General features: G+C 44.1%; 21 non-coding genes across 21 annotated transcripts; 11 read left to right on the top strand and 10 right to left on the bottom strand.

Moving 5' to 3' along the window:
• Positions 1-97: 97 nt before the first annotated feature.
• trnaw-cca (transfer RNA tryptophan (anticodon CCA)) lies at positions 98-169 on the top strand. Its single transcript has one exon. It is a non-coding gene; the product is annotated as a tRNA-Trp (tRNA).
• A 1,045-nt stretch (positions 170-1,214) lies between these two features.
• On the bottom strand, positions 1,215-1,287 carry trnak-uuu (transfer RNA lysine (anticodon UUU)). Its single transcript has one exon. It is a non-coding gene; the product is annotated as a tRNA-Lys (tRNA).
• A 133-nt stretch (positions 1,288-1,420) lies between these two features.
• trnaw-cca (transfer RNA tryptophan (anticodon CCA)) lies at positions 1,421-1,492 on the top strand. Its single transcript has one exon. It is a non-coding gene; the product is annotated as a tRNA-Trp (tRNA).
• A 1,045-nt stretch (positions 1,493-2,537) lies between these two features.
• On the bottom strand, positions 2,538-2,610 carry trnak-uuu (transfer RNA lysine (anticodon UUU)). The gene has a single exon. It is a non-coding gene; the product is annotated as a tRNA-Lys (tRNA).
• Positions 2,611-2,743: 133 nt separating this feature from the next.
• Positions 2,744-2,815, top strand: trnaw-cca (transfer RNA tryptophan (anticodon CCA)). The gene has a single exon. It is a non-coding gene; the product is annotated as a tRNA-Trp (tRNA).
• Positions 2,816-3,860: 1,045 nt separating this feature from the next.
• On the bottom strand, positions 3,861-3,933 carry trnak-uuu (transfer RNA lysine (anticodon UUU)). Its single transcript has one exon. It is a non-coding gene; the product is annotated as a tRNA-Lys (tRNA).
• A 133-nt stretch (positions 3,934-4,066) lies between these two features.
• On the top strand, positions 4,067-4,138 carry trnaw-cca (transfer RNA tryptophan (anticodon CCA)). The gene has a single exon. It is a non-coding gene; the product is annotated as a tRNA-Trp (tRNA).
• A 1,045-nt stretch (positions 4,139-5,183) lies between these two features.
• Positions 5,184-5,256, bottom strand: trnak-uuu (transfer RNA lysine (anticodon UUU)). Its single transcript has one exon. It is a non-coding gene; the product is annotated as a tRNA-Lys (tRNA).
• A 133-nt stretch (positions 5,257-5,389) lies between these two features.
• On the top strand, positions 5,390-5,461 carry trnaw-cca (transfer RNA tryptophan (anticodon CCA)). Its single transcript has one exon. It is a non-coding gene; the product is annotated as a tRNA-Trp (tRNA).
• Positions 5,462-6,506: 1,045 nt separating this feature from the next.
• Positions 6,507-6,579, bottom strand: trnak-uuu (transfer RNA lysine (anticodon UUU)). Its single transcript has one exon. It is a non-coding gene; the product is annotated as a tRNA-Lys (tRNA).
• Positions 6,580-6,712: 133 nt separating this feature from the next.
• trnaw-cca (transfer RNA tryptophan (anticodon CCA)) lies at positions 6,713-6,784 on the top strand. Its single transcript has one exon. It is a non-coding gene; the product is annotated as a tRNA-Trp (tRNA).
• A 1,045-nt stretch (positions 6,785-7,829) lies between these two features.
• On the bottom strand, positions 7,830-7,902 carry trnak-uuu (transfer RNA lysine (anticodon UUU)). Its single transcript has one exon. It is a non-coding gene; the product is annotated as a tRNA-Lys (tRNA).
• Positions 7,903-8,035: 133 nt separating this feature from the next.
• Positions 8,036-8,107, top strand: trnaw-cca (transfer RNA tryptophan (anticodon CCA)). The gene has a single exon. It is a non-coding gene; the product is annotated as a tRNA-Trp (tRNA).
• A 1,045-nt stretch (positions 8,108-9,152) lies between these two features.
• trnak-uuu (transfer RNA lysine (anticodon UUU)) lies at positions 9,153-9,225 on the bottom strand. The gene has a single exon. It is a non-coding gene; the product is annotated as a tRNA-Lys (tRNA).
• Positions 9,226-9,358: 133 nt separating this feature from the next.
• Positions 9,359-9,430, top strand: trnaw-cca (transfer RNA tryptophan (anticodon CCA)). Its single transcript has one exon. It is a non-coding gene; the product is annotated as a tRNA-Trp (tRNA).
• Positions 9,431-10,475: 1,045 nt separating this feature from the next.
• Positions 10,476-10,548, bottom strand: trnak-uuu (transfer RNA lysine (anticodon UUU)). The gene has a single exon. It is a non-coding gene; the product is annotated as a tRNA-Lys (tRNA).
• A 133-nt stretch (positions 10,549-10,681) lies between these two features.
• Positions 10,682-10,753, top strand: trnaw-cca (transfer RNA tryptophan (anticodon CCA)). Its single transcript has one exon. It is a non-coding gene; the product is annotated as a tRNA-Trp (tRNA).
• Positions 10,754-11,798: 1,045 nt separating this feature from the next.
• On the bottom strand, positions 11,799-11,871 carry trnak-uuu (transfer RNA lysine (anticodon UUU)). The gene has a single exon. It is a non-coding gene; the product is annotated as a tRNA-Lys (tRNA).
• A 133-nt stretch (positions 11,872-12,004) lies between these two features.
• Positions 12,005-12,076, top strand: trnaw-cca (transfer RNA tryptophan (anticodon CCA)). Its single transcript has one exon. It is a non-coding gene; the product is annotated as a tRNA-Trp (tRNA).
• A 1,049-nt stretch (positions 12,077-13,125) lies between these two features.
• On the bottom strand, positions 13,126-13,198 carry trnak-uuu (transfer RNA lysine (anticodon UUU)). The gene has a single exon. It is a non-coding gene; the product is annotated as a tRNA-Lys (tRNA).
• Positions 13,199-13,331: 133 nt separating this feature from the next.
• Positions 13,332-13,403, top strand: trnaw-cca (transfer RNA tryptophan (anticodon CCA)). The gene has a single exon. It is a non-coding gene; the product is annotated as a tRNA-Trp (tRNA).
• The last annotated feature ends 15 nt before the right edge of the window (positions 13,404-13,418 follow it).

Here is a 13,418-nt window from a genome sequence, read left to right as displayed (position 1 = left end):
CGATGTCTGATGAAAGCGGACATAGCCTCTGAAATGAAGGCTGCTGAGAGCTCTGACCAGACAAACACACACATACACAGTAATGTGGGCGTTTAATGACCTCGTGGCGCAACGGTAGCGCGTCTGACTCCAGATCAGAAGGTTGCGTGTTCAAATCACGTCGGGGTCACGTCTTTATTTACAGTAAACCACGCTGTACCGTCAGTCCTTCTGCTGCTTATGTCAGACACAGAGGGTCATCTGTTTGTGGGCTTTATCTGTCTTTTTCTATTTTTATATCATTTCTTTATAGAAATTCTAACTAAATTAAGTCACAGAAATGAATGAATAAACGAGCTACATATCATTATTGCTGCTGCAATAACATATTAACATTTTTCAATCTCACTGTTCTTTATCTCGGGATGGATCACAAACATTTATAGACCCTCACGCGTCTTTAGGGGGTCATTTTCTTACGGCTATCTGAAGTATGTTGGTAGGAAAAATCAGGTTTTCTGGAAGGACTCCAGATCATGCCTCTCCATACAGCGACCTATACCATGCATGGACGGAAAGCGCACGCGCCAGCGAGCAAGGAGGGAGTGCGTGCTTAAATGCGAAAAAACGGCAGAGAGGGTGAGAGTGCGCGCGTGCGAGCGAGCGAAAGAAAGAGAGAAGAAGATTAAGAAGAAGATGAGCTGAGGAAGAGTGTGCTAGAGTAAAAGATCATGCTGTAGAAAACGAGCTCGAACCCAACTCTCAGGACACTACTCAGTATCTGTGTTGCTGGCTGAAAACACAGCATGGTACGGCGTTGCTGTTTTTTCTGTTTTGTTTGTTTGTTTGTTATTCTTTATATTCTGCAATGAAAGTTGACCTTTGATGGTTACCTGCACACCAGACTAGTATTAGTTGAATTTTGAAGACTGGAATGCTGGTCAGACAGAGCCAGACCACTTTAAACCAACTTACAATTCATGCTGGTTGGAGCTTGTTTTCAGGAGGGCTGAGATGAAGATGGTTTACTCATGGTTCTGTGTGAAATGGTAGTTTTGTGGAGAAACTTGCTGACTTGTTGAGGTGATCAACTAAGGTCTTATGTTAGTCATGTGACACAACGATACTGAGTTATTTATTATTAGGCTAAAAGGCATTGTTTGCCCGCTGAGTGCTCTAATTAATGCGTCTTCTAGTAGCTTGATTTCACTGGGAGTCGGAAGGAGCTAAAGCATCGCCCGAACAGGGACTTGAACCCTGGATCCTCAGATTAAAAGTCTGATGCTCTACCGACTGAGCTATCCGGCCTCTACCAATCGAGATGTTTTGGCCATCTGACGATTGCGATGTCTGATGAAAGCGGACATAGCCTCTGAAATGAAGGCTGCTGAGAGCTCTGACCAGACAAACACACACATACACAATAATGTGGACGACTAATGACCTCGTGGCGCAACGGTAGCGCGTCTGACTCCAGATCAGAAGGTTGCGTGTTCAAATCACGTCGGGGTCACGTCTTTGTTTACAGTAAACCACGCTGTACCGTCAGTCCTTCTGCTGCTTATGTCAGACACAGAGGGTCATCTGTTTGTGGGCTTTATCTGTCTTTTTCTATTTTTATATCATTTCTTTATAGAAATTCTAACTAAATTAAGTCACAGAAATGAATGAATAAACGAGCTACATATCATTATTGCTGCTGCAATAACATATTAACATTTTTCAATCTCACTGTTCTTTATCTCGGGATGGATCACAAACATTTATAGACCCTCGCGCGTCTTTAGGGGGTCATTTTCTTACGGCTATCTGAAGTATGTTGGTAGGAAAAATCAGGTTTTCTGGAAGGACTCCAGATCATGCCTCTCCATACAGTGACCTATACCATGCATGGACGGAAAGCGCACGCGCCAGCGAGCAAGGAGGGAGTGCGTGCTTAAATGCGAAAAAACGGCAGAGAGGGTGAGAGTGCGCGCGTGCGAGCGAGCGAAAGAAAGAGAGAAGAAGATTAAGAAGAAGATGAGCTGAGGAAGAGTGTGCTAGAGTAAAAGATCATGCTGTAGAAAACGAGCTCGAACCCAACTCTCAGGACACTACTCAGTATCTGTGTTGCTGGCTGAAAACACAGCATGGTACGGCGTTGCTGTTTTTTCTGTTTTGTTTGTTTGTTTGTTATTCTTTATATTCTGCAATGAAAGTTGACCTTTGATGGTTACCTGCACACCAGACTAGTATTAGTTGAATTTTGAAGACTGGAATGCTGGTCAGACAGAGCCAGACCACTTTAAACCAACTTACAATTCATGCTGGTTGGAGCTTGTTTTCAGGAGGGCTGAGATGAAGATGGTTTACTTATGGTTCTGTGTGAAATGGCAGTTTTGTGGAGAAACTTGCTGACTTGTTGAGGTGATCAACTAAGGTCTTATGTTAGTCATGTGACACAACGATACTGAGTTATTTATTATTAGGCTAAAAGGCATTGTTTGCCCGCTGAGTGCTCTAATTAATGCGTCTTCTAGTAGCTTGATTTCACTGGGAGTCGGAAGGAGCTAAAGCATCGCCCGAACAGGGACTTGAACCCTGGACCCTCAGATTAAAAGTCTGATGCTCTACCGACTGAGCTATCCGGGTTCTGCCAGTCGAGATGTTTTGGCCATCTGACGATTGCGATGTCTGATGAAAGCGGACATAGCCTCTGAAATGAAGGCTGCTGAGAGCTCTGACCAGACAAACACACACATACACAGTAATGTGGGCGTTTAATGACCTCGTGGCGCAACGGTAGCGCGTCTGACTCCAGATCAGAAGGTTGCGTGTTCAAATCACGTCGGGGTCACGTCTTTATTTACAGTAAACCACGCTGTACCGTCAGTCCTTCTGCTGCTTATGTCAGACACAGAGGGTCATCTGTTTGTGGGCTTTATCTGTCTTTTTCTATTTTTATATCATTTCTTTATAGAAATTCTAACTAAATTAAGTCACAGAAATGAATGAATAAACGAGCTACATATCATTATTGCTGCTGCAATAACATATTAACATTTTTCAATCTCACTGTTCTTTATCTCGGGATGGATCACAAACATTTATAGACCCTCACGCGTCTTTAGGGGGTCATTTTCTTACGGCTATCTGAAGTATGTTGGTAGGAAAAATCAGGTTTTCTGGAAGGACTCCAGATCATGCCTCTCCATACAGCGACCTATACCATGCATGGACGGAAAGCGCACGCGCCAGCGAGCAAGGAGGGAGTGCGTGCTTAAATGCGAAAAAACGGCAGAGAGGGTGAGAGTGCGCGCGTGCGAGCGAGCGAAAGAAAGAGAGAAGAAGATTAAGAAGAAGATGAGCTGAGGAAGAGTGTGCTAGAGTAAAAGATCATGCTGTAGAAAACGAGCTCGAACCCAACTCTCAGGACACTACTCAGTATCTGTGTTGCTGGCTGAAAACACAGCATGGTACGGCGTTGCTGTTTTTTCTGTTTTGTTTGTTTGTTTGTTATTCTTTATATTCTGCAATGAAAGTTGACCTTTGATGGTTACCTGCACACCAGACTAGTATTAGTTGAATTTTGAAGACTGGAATGCTGGTCAGACAGAGCCAGACCACTTTAAACCAACTTACAATTCATGCTGGTTGGAGCTTGTTTTCAGGAGGGCTGAGATGAAGATGGTTTACTCATGGTTCTGTGTGAAATGGCAGTTTTGTGGAGAAACTTGCTGACTTGTTGAGGTGATCAACTAAGGTCTTATGTTAGTCATGTGACACAACGATACTGAGTTATTTATTATTAGGCTAAAAGGCATTGTGTGCCCGCTGAGTGCTCTAATTAATGCGTCTTCTAGTAGCTTGATTTCACTGGGAGTCGGAAGGAGCTAAAGCATAGCCCGAACAGGGACTTGAACCCTGGACCCTCAGATTAAAAGTCTGATGCTCTACCGACTGAGCTATCCGGGCTCTACCAATTGAGATATTTTGGCCATCTGACGATTGCGATGTCTGATGAAAGCGGACATAGCCTCTGAAATGAAGGCTGCTGAGAGCTCTGACCAGACAAACACACACATACACAGTATTGTGGGCGTCTAATGACCTCGTGGCGCAACGGTAGCGCGTCTGACTCCAGATCAGAAGGTTGCGTGTTCAAATCACGTCGGGGTCACGTCTTTATTTACAGTAAACCACGCTGTACCGTCAGTCCTTCTGCTGCTTATGTCAGACACAGAGGGTCATCTGTTTGTGGGCTTTATCTGTCTTTTTCTATTTTTATATCATTTCTTTATAGAAATTCTAACTAAATTAAGTCACAGAAATGAATGAATAAACGAGCTACATATCATTATTGCTGCTGCAATAACATATTAACATTTTTCAATCTCACTGTTCTTTATCTCGGGATGGATCACAAACATTTATAGACCCTCGCGCGTCTTTAGGGGGTCATTTTCTTACGGCTATCTGAAGTATGTTGGTAGGAAAAATCAGGTTTTCTGGAAGGACTCCAGATCATGCCTCTCCATACAGCGACCTATACCATGCATGGACGGAAAGCGCACGCGCCAGCGAGCAAGGAGGGAGTGCGTGCTTAAATGCGAAAAAACGGCAGAGAGGGTGAGAGTGCGCGCGTGCGAGCGAGCGAAAGAAAGAGAGATGAAAATTAAGAAGGAGATGAGCTGAGGAAGAGTGTGCTAGAGTAAAAGATCATGCTGTAGAAAACGAGCTCGAGCCCAACTCTCAGGACACTACTCAGTATCTGTGTTGCTGGCTGAAAACACAGCATGGTACGGCGTTGCTGTTTTTTCTGTTTTGTTTGTTTGTTTGTTATTCTTTATATTCTGCAATGAAAGTTGACCTTTGATGGTTACCTGCACACCAGACTAGTATTAGTTGAATTTTGAAGACTGGAATGCTGGTCAGACAGAGCCAGACCACTTTAAACCAACTTACAATTCATGCTGGTTGGAGCTTGTTTTCAGGAGGGCTGAGATGAAGATGGTTTACTCATGGTTCTGTGTGAAATGGCAGTTTTGTGGAGAAACTTGCTGACTTGTTGAGGTGATCAACTAAGGTCTTATGTTAGTCATGTGACACAACGATACTGAGTTATTTATTATTAGGCTAAAAGGAGTTGTCTGCCCGCTGGGTTCTCTAATTCATGCGTCTTCTAGTAGCTTGATTTCACTGGGAGTCGGAAGGAGCTAAAGCATCGCCCGAACAGGGACTTGAACCCTGGACCCTCAGATTAAAAGTCTGATGCTCTACCGACTGAGCTATCCGGGCTCTACCAATCGAGATGTTTTGGCCATCTGACGATTGCGATGTCTGATGAAAGCGGACATAGCCTCTGAAATGAAGGCTGCTGAGAGCTCTGACCAGACAAACACACACATACACAATAATGTGGGCGTCTAATGACCTCGTGGCGCAACGGTAGCGCGTCTGACTCCAGGTCAGAAGGTTGCGTGTTCAAATCACGGCGGGGTCACGTCTTTATTTATAGTAAACCACGCTGTACCGTCAGTCCTTCTGCTGCTTATGTCAGACACAGAGGGTCATCTGTTTGTGGGCTTTATATGTCTTTTTCTATTTTTATATCATTTCTTTATAGAAATTCTAACTAAATTAAGTCACAGAAATGAATGAATAAACGAGCTACATATCATTATTGCTGCTGCAATAACATATTAACATTTTTCAATCTCACTGTTCTTTATCTCGGGATGGATCACAAACATTTATAGACCCTCACGCGTCTTTAGGTGGTCATTTTCTTACGGCTATCTGAAGTATGTTGGTAGGAAAAATCAGGTTTTCTGGAAGGACTCCAGATCATGCCTCTCCATACAGCGACCTATACCATGCATGGACGGAAAGCGCACGCGCCAGCGAGCAAGGAGGGAGTGCGTGCTTAAATGCGAAAAAACGGCAGAGAGGGTGAGAGTGCGCGCGTGCGAGCGAGCGAAAGAAAGAGAGAAGAAGATTAAGAAGAAGATGAGCTGAGGAAGAGTGTGCTAGAGTAAAAGATCATGCTGTAGAAAACGAGCTCGAGCCCAACTCTCAGGACACTACTCAGTATTTGTGTTGCTGGCTGAAAACACAGCATGGTACGGCGTTGCTGTTTTTTCTGTTTTGTTTGTTTGTTTGTTATTCTTTATATTCTGCAATGAAAGTTGACCTTTGATGGTTACCTGCACACCAGACTAGTATTAGTTGAATTTTGAAGACTGGAATGCTGGTCAGACAGAGCCAGACCACTTTAAACCAACTTACAATTCATGCTGGTTGGAGCTTGTTTTCAGGAGGGCTGAGATGAAGATGGTTTACTCATGGTTCTGTGTGAAATGGCAGTTTTGTGGAGAAACTTGCTGACTTGTTGAGGTGATCAACTAAGGTCTTATGTTAGTCATGTGACACAACGATACTGAGTTATTTATTATTAGGCTAAAAGGCATTGTGTGCCCGCTGAGTGCTCTAATTAATGCGTCTTCTAGTAGCTTGATTTCACTGGGAGTCGGAAGGAGCTAAAGCATAGCCCGAACAGGGACTTGAACCCTGGACCCTCAGATTAAAAGTCTGATGCTCTACCGACTGAGCTATCCGGGCTCTACCAATTGAGATATTTTGGCCATCTGACGATTGCGATGTCTGATGAAAGCGGACATAGCCTCTGAAATGAAGGCTGCTGAGAGCTCTGACCAGACAAACACACACATACACAGTAATGTGGGCGTCTAATGACCTCGTGGCGCAACGGTAGCGCGTCTGACTCCAGATCAGAAGGTTGCGTGTTCAAATCACGTCGGGGTCACGTCTTTATTTACAGTAAACCACGCTGTACCGTCAGTCCTTCTGCTGCTTATGTCAGACACAGAGGGTCATCTGTTTGTGGGCTTTATCTGTCTTTTTCTATTTTTATATCATTTCTTTATAGAAATTCTAACTAAATTAAGTCACAGAAATGAATGAATAAACGAGCTACATATCATTATTGCTGCTGCAATAACATATTAACATTTTTCAATCTCACTGTTCTTTATCTCGGGATGGATCACAAACATTTATAGACCCTCGCGCGTCTTTAGGGGGTCATTTTCTTACGGCTATCTGAAGTATGTTGGTAGGAAAAATCAGGTTTTCTGGAAGGACTCCAGATCATGCCTCTCCATACAGCGACCTATACCATGCATGGACGGAAAGCGCACGCGCCAGCGAGCAAGGAGGGAGTGCGTGCTTAAATGCGAAAAAACGGCAGAGAGGGTGAGAGTGCGCGCGTGCGAGCGAGCGAAAGAAAGAGAGAAGAAGATTAAGAAGAAGATGAGCTGAGGAAGAGTGTGCTAGAGTAAAAGATCATGCTGTAGAAAACGAGCTCGAACCCAACTCTCAGGACACTACTCAGTATCTGTGTTGCTGGCTGAAAACACAGCATGGTACGGCGTTGCTGTTTTTTCTGTTTTGTTTGTTTGTTTGTTATTCTTTATATTCTGCAATGAAAGTTGACCTTTGATGGTTACCTGCACACCAGACTAGTATTAGTTGAATTTTGAAGACTGGAATGCTGGTCAGACAGAGCCAGACCACTTTAAACCAACTTACAATTCATGCTGGTTGGAGCTTGTTTTCAGGAGGGCTGAGATAAAGATGGTTTACTTATGGTTCTGTGTGAAATGGCAGTTTTGTGGAGAAACTTGCTGACTTGTTGAGGTGATCAACTAAGGTCTTATGTTAGTCATGTGACACAACGATACTGAGTTATTTATTATTAGGCTAAAAGGCGTTGTTTGCCCGCTGAGTGCTCTAATTAATGCGTCCTCTAGTAGCTTGATTTCACTGGGAGTCGGAAGGAGCTAAAGCATCGCCCGAACAGGGACTTGAACCCTGGACCCTCAGATTAAAAGTCTGATGCTCTACCGACTGAGCTATCCGGGCTCTGCCAGTCGAGATGTTTTGGCCATCTGACGATTGCGATGTCTGATGAAAGCGGACATAGCCTCTGAAATGAAGGCTGCTGAGAGCTCTGACCAGACAAACACACACATACACAATAATGTGGGCGTCTAATGACCTCGTGGCGCAACGGTAGCGCGTCTGACTCCAGATCAGAAGGTTGCGTGTTCAAATCACGTCGGGGTCACGTCTTTATTTATAGTAAACCACGCTGTACCGTCAGTCCTTCTGCTGCTTATGTCAGACACAGAGGGTCATCTGTTTGTGGGCTTTATCTGTCTTTTTCTATTTTTATATCATTTCTTTATAGAAATTCTAACTAAATTAAGTCACAGAAATGAATGAATAAACGAGCTACATATCATTATTGCTGCTGCAATAACATATTAACATTTTTCAATCTCACTGTTCTTTATCTCGGGATGGATCACAAACATTTATAGACCCTCGCGCGTCTTTAGGGGGTCATTTTCTTACGGCTATCTGAAGTATGTTGGTAGGAAAAATCAGGTTTTCTGGAAGGACTCCAGATCATGCCTCTCCATACAGCGACCTATACCATGCATGGACGGAAAGCGCACGCGCCAGCGAGCAAGGAGGGAGTGCGTGCTTAAATGCGAAAAAACGGCAGAGAGGGTGAGAGTGCGCGCGTGCGAGCGAGCGAAAGAAAGAGAGAAGAAGATTAAGAAGAAGATGAGCTGAGGAAGAGTGTGCTAGAGTAAAAGATCATGCTGTAGAAAACGAGCTCGAGCCCAACTCTCAGGACACTACTCAGTATTTGTGTTGCTGGCTGAAAACACAGCATGGTACGGCGTTGCTGTTTTTTCTGTTTTGTTTGTTTGTTTGTTATTCTTTATATTCTGCAATGAAAGTTGACCTTTGATGGTTACCTGCACACCAGACTAGTATTAGTTGAATTTTGAAGACTGGAATGCTGGTCAGACAGAGCCAGACCACTTTAAACCAACTTACAATTCATGCTGGTTGGAGCTTGTTTTCAGGAGGGCTGAGATGAAGATGGTTTACTCATGGTTCTGTGTGAAATGGCAGTTTTGTGGAGAAACTTGCTGACTTGTTGAGGTGATCAACTAAGGTCTTATGTTAGTCATGTGACACAACGATACTGAGTTATTTATTATTAGGCTAAAAGGAGTTGTCTGCCCGCTGGGTTCTCTAATTCATGCGTCTTCTAGTAGCTTGATTTCACTGGGAGTCGGAAGGAGCTAAAGCATCGCCCGAACAGGGACTTGAACCCTGGACCCTCAGATTAAAAGTCTGATGCTCTACCGACTGAGCTATCCGGGCTCTACCAATCGAGATGTTTTGGCCATCTGACGATTGCGATGTCTGATGAAAGAGGACATAGCCTCTGAAATGAAGGCTGCTGAGAGCTCTGACCAGACAAACACACACATACACAATAACGTGGGCGTCTAATGACCTCGTGGCGCAACGGTAGCGCGTCTGACTCCAGATCAGAAGGTTGCGTGTTCAAATCACGTCGGGGTCACGTCTTTATTTATAGTAAACCACGCTGTACCGTCAGTCCTTCTGCTGCTTATGTCAGACACAGAGGGTCATCTGTTTGTGGGCTTTATCTGTCTTTTTCTATTTTTATATCATTTCTTTATAGAAATTCTAACTAAATTAAGTCACAGAAATGAATGAATAAACGAGCTACATATCATTATTGCTGCTGCAATAACATATTAACATTTTTCAATCTCACTGTTCTTTATCTCGGGATGGATCACAAACATTTATAGACCCTCACGCGTCTTTAGGGGGTCATTTTCTTACGGCTATCTGAAGTATGTTGGTAGGAAAAATCAGGTTTTCTGGAAGGACTCCAGATCATGCCTCTCCATACAGCGACCTATACCATGCATGGACGGAAAGCGCACGCGCCAGCGAGCAAGGAGGGAGTGCGTGCTTAAATGCGAAAAAACGTCAGAGAGGGTGAGAGTGCGCGCGTGCGAGCGAGCGAAAGAAAGAGAGAAGAAGATTAAGAAGAAGATGAGCTGAGGAAGAGTGTGCTAGAGTAAAAGATCATGCTGTAGAAAACGAGCTCGAGCCCAACTCTCAGGACACTACTCAGTATTTGTGTTGCTGGCTGAAAACACAGCATGGTACGGCGTTGCTGTTTTTTCTGTTTTGTTTGTTTGTTTGTTATTCTTTATATTCTGCAATGAAAGTTGACCTTTGATGGTTACCTGCACACCAGACTAGTATTAGTTGAATTTTGAAGACTGGAATGCTGGTCAGACAGAGCCAGACCACTTTAAACCAATTTACAATTCATGCTGGTTGGAGCTTGTTTTCAGGAGGGCTGAGATGAAGATGGTTTACTCATGGTTCTGTGTGAAATGGCAGTTTTGTGGAGAAACTTGCTGACTTGTTGAGGTGATCAACTAAGGTCTTATGTTAGTCATGTGACACAACGATACTGAGTTATTTATTATTAGGCTAAAAGGCATTGTGTGCCCGCTGAGTGCTCTAATTAATGCGTCTTCTAGTAGCTTGATTTCACTGGGAGTCGGAAGGAGCTAAAGCATCGCCCAAACAGGGACTTGAACCCTGGACCCTCAGATTAAAAGTCTGATGCTCTACCGACTGAGCTATCCGGGCTCTACCAATCGAGATATTTTGGCCATCTGACGATTGCGATGTCTGATGAAAGCGGACATAGCCTCTGAAATGAAGGCTGCTGAGAGCTCTGACCAGACAAACACACACATACACAGTAATGGGGGCGTCTAATGACCTCGTGGCGCAACGGTAGCGCGTCTGACTCCAGATCAGAAGGTTGCGTGTTCAAATCACGTCGGGGTCACGTCTTTATTTACAGTAAACCACGCTGTACCGTCAGTCCTTCTGCTGCTTATGTCAGACACAGAGGGTCATCTGTTTGTGGGCTTTATCTGTCTTTTTCTATTTTTATATCATTTCTTTATAGAAATTCTAACTAAATTAAGTCACAGAAATGAATGAATAAACGAGCTACATATCATTATTGCTGCTGCAATAACATATTAACATTTTTCAATCTCACTGTTCTTTATCTCGGGATGGATCACAAACATTTATAGACCCTCGCGCGTCTTTAGGGGGTCATTTTCTTACGGCTATCTGAAGTATGTTGGTAGGAAAAATCAGGTTTTCTGGAAGGACTCCAGATCATGCCTCTCCATACAGCGACCTATACCATGCATGGACGGAAAGCGCACGCGCCAGCGAGCAAGGAGGGAGTGCGTGCTTAAATGCGAAAAAACGGCAGAGAGGGTGAGAGTGCGCGCGTGCGAGCGAGCGAAAGAAAGAGAGAAGAAGATTAAGAAGAAGATGAGCTGAGGAAGAGTGTGCTAGAGTAAAAGATCATGCTGTAGAAAACGAGCTCGAACCCAACTCTCAGGACACTACTCAGTATCTGTGTTGCTGGCTGAAAACACAGCATGGTACGGCGTTGCTGTTTTTTCTGTTTTGTTTGTTTGTTTGTTATTCTTTATATTCTGCAATGAAAGTTGACCTTTGATGGTTACCTGCACACCAGACTAGTATTAGTTGAATTTTGAAGACTGGAATGCTGGTCAGACAGAGCCAGACCACTTTAAACCAACTTACAATTCATGCTGGTTGGAGCTTGTTTTCAGGAGGGCTGAGATGAAGATGGTTTACTTATGGTTCTGTGTGAAATGGCAGTTTTGTGGAGAAACTTGCTGACTTGTTGAGGTGATCAACTAAGGTCTTATGTTAGTCATGTGACACAACGATACTGAGTTATTTATTATTAGGCTAAAAGGCATTGTTTGCCCGCTGAGTGCTCTAATTAATGCGTCTTCTAGTAGCTTGATTTCACTGGGAGTCGGAAGGAGCTAAAGCATCGCCCGAACAGGGACTTGAACCCTGGACCCTCAGATTAAAAGTCTGATGCTCTATCGACTGAGCTATCCGGGCTCTGCCAGTCGAGATGTTTTGGCCATCTGACGATTGCGATGTCTGATGAAAGCGGACATAGCCTCTGAAATGAAGGCTGCTGAGAGCTCTGACCAGACAAACACACACATACACAGTAATGTGGGCGTCTAATGACCTCGTGACGCAACGGTAGCGCGTCTGACTCCAGATCAGAAGGTTGCGTGTTCAAATCACGTCGGGGTCACGTCTTTATTTATAGTAAACCACGCTGTACCGTCAGTCCTTCTGCTGCTTATGTCAGACACAGAGGGTCATCTGTTTGTGGGCTTTATCTGTCTTTTTCTATTTTTATATCATTTCTTTATAGAAATTCTAACTAAATTAAGTCACAGAAATGAATGAATAAACGAGCTACATATCATTATTGCTGCTGCAATAACATATTAACATTTTTCAATCTCACTGTTCTTTATCTCGGGATGGATCACAAACATTTATAGACCCTCGCGCGTCTTTAGGGGGTCATTTTCTTACGGCTATCTGAAGTATGTTGGTAGGAAAAATCAGGTTTTCTGGAAGGACTCCAGATCATGCCTCTCCATACAGCGACCTATACCATGCATGGACGGAAAGCGCACGCGCCAGCGAGCAAGGAGGGAGTGCGTGCTTAAATGCGAAAAAACGGCAGAGAGGGTGAGAGTGCGCTCGCGCGTGCGAGCGAGCGAAAGAAAGAGAGAAGAAGATTAAGAAGAAGATGAGCTGAGGAAGAGTGTGCTAGAGTAAAAGATCATGCTGTAGAAAACGAGCTCGAACCCAACTCTCAGGACACTACTCAGTATCTGTGTTGCTGGCTGAAAACACAGCATGGTACGGCGTTGCTGTTTTTTCTGTTTTGTTTGTTTGTTTGTTATTCTTTATATTCTGCAATGAAAGTTGACCTTTGATGGTTACCTGCACACCAGACTAGTATTAGTTGAATTTTGAAGACTGGAATGCTGGTCAGACAGAGCCAGACCACTTTAAACCAACTTACAATTCATGCTGGTTGGAGCTTGTTTTCAGGAGGGCTGAGATGAAGATGGTTTACTCATGGTTCTGTGTGAAATGGCAGTTTTGTGGAGAAACTTGCTGACTTGTTGAGGTGATCAACTAAGGTCTTATGTTAGTCATGTGACACAACGATACTGAGTTATTTATTATTAGGCTAAAAGGCATTGTTTGCCCGCTGAGTGCTCTAATTAATGCGTCTTCTAGTAGCTTGATTTCACTGGGAGTCGGAAGGAGCTAAAGCATCGCCCGAACAGGGACTTGAACCCTGGACCCTCAGATTAAAAGTCTGATGCTCTACCGACTGAGCTATCCGGGCTCTGCCAGTCGAGATGTTTTGGCCATCTGACGATTGCGATGTCTGATGAAAGCGGACATAGCCTCTGAAATGAAGGCTGCTGAGAGCTCTGACCAGACAAACACACACATACACAGTAATGGGGGCGTCTAAAGACCTCGTGGCGCAACGGTAGCGCGTCTGACTCCAGATCAGAAGGTTGCGTGTTCAAATCACGTCGGGGTCACGTCTTTATTTACAG

Source organism: Salminus brasiliensis, chromosome 6, assembly GCF_030463535.1.
Source record: "Salminus brasiliensis chromosome 6, fSalBra1.hap2, whole genome shotgun sequence".
In the NCBI taxonomy this organism is placed as follows: Eukaryota; Metazoa; Chordata; class Actinopteri; order Characiformes; family Bryconidae; genus Salminus; species Salminus brasiliensis.
This window is presented reverse-complemented; position numbering and strand designations above follow the sequence as displayed.